This window comes from Gossypium arboreum, chromosome 8, assembly GCF_025698485.1.
Source record: "Gossypium arboreum isolate Shixiya-1 chromosome 8, ASM2569848v2, whole genome shotgun sequence".
Lineage (NCBI taxonomy): Eukaryota > Viridiplantae > Streptophyta > Magnoliopsida > Malvales > Malvaceae > Gossypium > Gossypium arboreum.
This window is the reverse complement of record NC_069077.1, coordinates 49,112,044-49,119,117: the sequence shown is the minus strand read 5'-3', so window position 1 is coordinate 49,119,117 and position 7,074 is coordinate 49,112,044.

Sequence of the window (7,074 nt, the reverse complement as noted above, 5' to 3'; positions counted from 1 at the left end):
TTCTTCTTATGTGGTTTTAGTTGTCTTGAAGTATAGGCTATTACTTTACCTTCTTGCATTAATACACAACCTAAACCATTTAATGATGCATCACTATAAATTATTAATTTTTTACTCGATTTAGGCTGAACTAACACTGGTGTTTTTGTCAATAAGGCTTTCAATCTGTTAAAACTCTGCTGACATTTATCAAGCCATTCGAATTTCACATCTTTCTATAACAAACGAGTCATCAGAGAAACTATCATTGAAAATCCTTTAACAAACTTCCGATAATATCTAGCAAATCCCAGAAAACTTCTAACTTCAGAGACATTCTTTGGTGGCTTCCAATTAACAATAGCTGAAATTTTATTCGGATCCACTAGAATACCTTCTGCAGATACTATATGTCCAAGGAAACCAACTTCCTGTAGCCAAAATTCACATTTACTAAATTTAGCATACAATTGTTTCTCACACAATGTTTGCAACACTATTCTCAAATGTTAGGCATGCTCATTTTCATCTCAGGAATATACCAAAATATCATTAATAAATACCACCACAAACCTGTTTAAATACGATCTAAAGATTCTGTTCATCAGATCAAGAAATACCGCAGGTGCATTTGTCAAACCAAACGGCATCACAAGAAACTCATAATGCTCATACTTAGTTTTGAAAGCTGCTTTTGGAACATCTGATTCTTTCACCCGTAGCTGATAATAGCCAAAACAAAGATCAATCTTTGAAAATATAGTGACACCTTTCAACTAGTCAAACAGGTCATCAATACGAGGTAATGGATACTTGTTCTTTATTGTGACTTTGTTGAGCTGCCTGTAATCAATTCACAATCTCAATAATCCATCTTTCTTCGTTACAAACAAAACCGGTGCACCCCAAGGTCAAAAACTAGGTTGAGCAATGTAACGCCCCAAAAATTGGGCCTAGAAATATTAGGTTTGGAGTCCGAGTTCGGGTAGAAGATGACCCGAATAAATGGGATGATTTAATTTAGTATGTTTAGTTAGTAATTAAATAAATTGCTAAGGGTTTATAGTGCGGGAAAAGTCCTGGGCTCGACCCAGGGCTTTGGCAAAAATTTGAGCATTTTGTTTTCCTAAAGGGATCTGGGCAGTAGCCCTTATAAGTGATTTGGGCTGAGTTTTAGTATAAACAAGCACCTGGCCCAGTGGCTAAGCACGCTAGGAGGGCGTGAGTTCAAGGTACGGCACGCGCAAATGGTTGCTTTTTTTAGTATTCAGGTTGTGGTTAAAATAAGGGTTAAGAGGAGTTGCGAGCATAATCCAGCACAAAGAGCACCCTTGGCGCAGTGGCAGTCGCGCGCTAAGGAGACCCAGTGGTCGCGAGTTCAAATGCAGGGGATAGCGAAACTTGTTTTATTTTTTAAGTAGCCCGTGACTGAAGCGAATAAGGCTTATAAGTAAACGCAGTCGTATTATAACAAAAGAGAGGTTGTGTCGCAGCGGCAAGCAGTGTAGCTGGGTTTTCTGGAGGTCGCAAGTTCGAGTGGCGGGGAAGGAAAATTTCTCCTTTATTTTTAAGCGGACTGGAGCTTCTGATCAGGACTCTCTTGGCAGCGTGCTGAAGCGGTGCAAGGAAGGGGTAAGGATGCTGCTAATCGGTGGAAGGAGTTTAAGTGAAATTCAAACTTTGCTATGGGCTAAATTTAAGGGGTTTGAATTAGAGGGAGTGGTGTACCGAAAGTAGGACTTTGGAGTTGCATATTCGGCTAGGAGAGTTTGGTGTAGTAAATTAGCATTTTTAGATTGTAGGGGGGTACTGATTGTTTAGTTTCCGAATAGGTGTAGGTTCGTTAGGGGCTGAATTCTGGTGGTTGCTTTCATTCTTTTATTTTGTCATTTTACCTAAAGCTGAATTCTTTCTTCTTCTTTTCTCTCTTTCTTTTTTCTCATCTCTTCCTTCCTTGATTTCCTTCAAAGCCGAATCTCTACTGTTATCATCTCTTCTATTTTCTTTTCTCTTCCTCTCCTCTTCATCTATGTCTCCCACATCTTGTTAGCTGAATTTCTTTATGGTTGAATCCTCTATTCTTTCCTTAGAAGCCGAAACCTTCATAAGTCATAGTGATTCGGGAATTAATATCTAGTTCTATTCTCTACTCGCATTTTAAGATTGGATTCATTGTGGATCTGAGATTGGGGAAGTGTTGGAAACGCTCTTGACAAGTACATCGTTGGTGGTAAGTACTCGAAATCTTATTTCCTTTCTTTATTTTGGGATTTAAAGAAAAGCCAAAAACCCCTATATACAAAGGGTGCCTGTCGACTAAACTAAAAGGGTTTAGTGGTGTTATTTGATTTGTTTTGCTCTAGTGTGGATTAAAGACTACTAATCGAGGGCTTGGATAATTGGAACGACTAGATTTAGATCTAATCCATATTCCAGCTAAGGCAACTCATGTGTGGAACTCGTCAACGTTTCGTTGAAAAATAGGTGTGTAAACGACACCCACTAGTAGACTAGATCGGCAAAAGCCGAAAAGCCGAAATGCCGAAAGCTGGCATTTCGAGAACTTACGAGCGTGCGAGCGTGTGGGATTGTTTGTATTGATAATTTTGGTAACTTCAATGGTAAGATTGCAAAGTGCGCAATTTCGTGCACCTCGGTGAATTTGGGCTTCGATGGGCCGAAATTGAGTAATGGGCAATGGGCCCATTTCGGTAAAAACATCCGATAAGTATTCTGAAGACACGTTAATAACTATAATGAGCATGAAACCCTAAAAAGACTGGTAAAATTACTGAAATACCTCTGTAAGGTAGAATTACCGTAATACCCCTAAAGGGGTAAGTTTACGATTACGCCCCTCGAGGGTAAATAACTATTCTTATGCTATAATCTGACTGTCTTTCTGAAGCATGCCTTGTTAATTATATATATTCTGCATATATGGAGGAAGAACCCGTTCTGGTGGCTGTGCCACATATTCTGATATAAGTAGCTTTGCTGCGGATTATAATTAGTGCCGCAACTGGTGCTAACACTGCAAGTGTAGGGATGGCGTGGGTAATTTATTCCCCACAGGAAGTGTAGTGATGGACGGAGGCACGTACAGGGTTGGATGGGGTTATCATGCATTAATCATATGAGACTATTTTGTTATGGGCCAACTGTATTGAAATGGGCCCAACTATGTTAATATGGGCAAGGCCCAATAGATCTCGACTTGCAATAGGGCTACAACCTAGATTAATATTGATATGGGCTAAGGCCCAGTTAACTCTAATTTTTGAATAGGGCTTAGGTCCAGTAAAGCTTGAACTGATTTGGGCTCTGGTTGGGATACTTTACAGACTGAGTTTTCCAAACTCACCCTTTCCTTTTTACCCTTGCAGGTGAGCCTTAAACTAGGGACTTGGAGTTGGTAGGATTCAGGGTGGCTACGTGGACAGTGCAGATGGTTTTTAATTAAATTAGTAGTTTTTTAAGTTATTTTTCAGTTATATTTCGGGTTGTAACAAGGCCACTTTAATTATTTTTAACTGTTTTTAGTATGTTTTGTTAGCTTAGATATGATATTGTTTTAATTGTTTGAAATTGAATAGCTTTAGGGCGTGTTTTAAAAAGGGTTACTTGATTTCAAAATATCGCGATAACAAAGCAAAGCTTCCGCAACGAAAACGTTTTCAAAATTAATAACCTTTTCAAATGGTTTTAAACGAATTGGTTTTCCATGAACAATCACTCAGTTAAAGTGTGGAAATGGTTGTGTGCATGTCTAGGATTGGATCTGTGGAGAGCTGGGTACTTAAGCAGTCTAATTGACTCACCTCCTCTTTTCTAGCATCCTACTTGGTGCACAGCTTTTATTCACTTTAATCTATAATGAAGATATTCTTTAAACACTAAGTAAGACTTTAGATAAAAAATGACTTTTCTAGTAACGCTTCAATGTGACACGCTGGATTAGGTCATAACGTCTCGGCCGAGTTTTGGGTGTTACAAGCAAAGCCTTTGTCAATCAATTCTTGTAACTGTTCTTTCAATTCTTTGAATTCGGTAGGAGCCATTCTGTAGGGTACTATGGATATCGGTGTTGTCCTTGGAACAAGGTCTATAGAGAACTCCACTTCTCTAACTGGTGGTAAATTAGGTAATTCTTCCGGAAATACATCAGAAAATTCACAAACAACTGGGACTGACTAAATTTTTGACTCAGATACTTTAGTATCTAACACATATGTGAGATAAACATCATATCCCTTTCTGATATATTTTGTGCTGATATTGCTGAAATCACATTAGATAACCCATCCAATTTATGAGATTCAACCTTGAGTAACTCACCAGTTTGACATTTTAATACAATATATTTCTGTTTGCAATTCACCACTTCATCATGCTAAACTAACCAGTCGAAAAACAATAACCCTATACCATCAACGGGTAATTTTTACAAATTTTATCCACCATAACATGGCCCAAGGAGTTTGAAACTTTAACCACAATTTTAATGAATTTAACAGGTAATTTAACGAACACTAAATTTGTGCATATGTATGAATGTGTGGAACCAGGATCAATCAAAGCAGTAATATCAGTATCAAGAAGAGAAAATGTACTAGTAATGATGTCTGGTGCTGAAGCATCTTCTCTAGCACGAATAGAATATGTCCTTGCTCGTGCTCGTGCTTCAGATTTAACTGTTGAGTCTTTTGTAGTACTTCGGCTACCACTAACATTGCCAGGGTGACAGGGTGGTCTACCTCTTGAGGCGGGATTACTCGACTTCGAAGTCTATTCAGTATCTTTTTCAATTCTTTCTGGACAATCTTTGAGAAAATGGTCAAAAGAACCACATCTATAGTAGGATCCACTTCTCAAATGGAATTCCCTAAAATGAGATTTATTATAGTGTTTATATTTTAGTTTGGGGTTACCAACACTCTTAACACTCGTTATAAATGGAGACGAAGATCTCGGGTTAGAGCGCTGAGAGCCTCGTTCTTTTCTAGAATATCCCACAGATGTGGTAAACGATCATGGTACTTCTTTAATTTCTTTGAAGTAAATGACTGTGACTTGCCCATAAATCTTTTACTAGAAATCCAGGCTTCTTTCTCCGCTTGTTTCTTTTCTTTACTTAATTCTTCGGCTTTGTGTGCTCGATCAGCGAATACCAAAAATTCTCTTAATTCAAGAATTCCAATCAATAATTTAATATTTTCATTTAAACCTTCTTCAAAATTTTTGCACTTATCAGCTTCGGTCAGGACCCATTCTCTAGTATACTTGCTCAATCTAACAAATTCTCCTTCGTATTCTGATGCACTCATGTTTCCCTATTTGAGCTATAAAAATTCTTTCTTTTTCTGATCTAGAAATCTCTGACTAATGTACTTTTTTCTAAATTCAGTCTGGAAGAATTCCCATGTAACATTTTCTCTCAGTACAACTAAAATCAAGGTATTCCACCAATGGTAGGATGTGTCTTTTAATAAAGAAACTGCACATTTTAAACACTCAACGGGTGTACATGATAATTCATCTAAAACACTGATGGTATTTTCCAACCAAAACTCAGCTCTCTCTGGATCATCATCAGCAGTAGCCCTAAGTTCCTCAGCCTCATACTTATGAATTTTATCCACCGGAGGCTTACCAAATTTAACAAGTTCAGTAGCTTATGGCATCTCAGGAATAGGTTGAGGAGTAGGTGGGGGAGGTTCTTGTACAACAGGATTTGTTCTTAAATATTCAGTGAACCACTCGTTCATCATTTGAAAGAAAGCTTTTTTTGCCTCCTCAGTTTGGCCCTTAGATACGGGCCTTCTATTACTACTAGATACAACTCGTTGAACGGAAGCTTGACCAGTGCTCTCAGTTTCCTCGGATTTAGCTCTAGCTTGGTTGGATGACATTACTATATGAAAAACACATTTAAAAATGGCCAGGAGATATCAAACTATCAAAATTATATAATGACATGTATAGCTAAACTCATACTTACTACGCTAATCTGAGAATCAATTAAATTGTAGATCTGATACCAATAAATGTAACACTCCTAACCGTATCCGTCACCGAAACAGGTTACAAAGCATTACTGGAGTTTACAGAGTAATTTAATATAATTCATGTCATTTAATTTTTATATCCTAAATTAATCATATTGTCCCTTGAATGGACCCTCGAGGCCCAATTTAAATATTAGAATCAAGTTGGGACTAAATTGGGAACTCAGAAAATTTTTCGCAAAATTTCAAAATTTTTCTTATATACATGGGTCACGCGTCCGTGTGGGTAGGCCTTTGCAATAATATTTTTCTTAAAATTATTGAGCTTCACTAACTTTTCTTTAATGGTCTAATTACCATACAATGACCTCAAGTTTTGAATTCCATAGCTATTAGATCCTTCTAGCTATTAGAATTAAACTTTTGCATTCTATGCAATTTGGTCCTTTCCAAAACTAAGCACATAATCGATAAAATTTTCTTATTAGAATTTTCATAAAACATTTCTATCATAATATAGACCATGCAATAATATTAAAATAAATTTTCTTTCTGACTTGGGTTTGTGGTCTCCAAACCACTGTTCTGATTTTACTGAAAATGGGTTGTTACAGGTGATATTGATGGGATTCCTTGGTTAGTTTCCTGGATCGAGTTCACACTCTCATTGAGAAGAGTATAGCATGTCTGGTTTTCATCAAGTTGTTGGGTTGCCAGATTTTGTTTAATATGCTTCTTAACATATTATTTGCCCTCTAGAAGCTGTGGAAATGGATTCAAATAATGGACTTGGAAAATGATTTCTACCTAGTCAAGTTCTTTGATGGTAATAATTACTCCAAGGCATTAACTGACGAACATTGGGTGATTTTAGGCAATACCTTATGGTTCGGCTTTTGACTCTAACTTTCTCTCTTGTTTAAGACACTGTACAAAAGTTGGTGGCTTGGGTTTGTTTGTCTGGCTTGTCATCCAGGTTATATAAGAAATTTTGGTTTGAGCTATTGGTAGCATCATTTGTTCAATGATTAAATTGGACTACAACACTGGCAATAGTTATCATTGTCGTTTTGGTTATTGGTTGTAT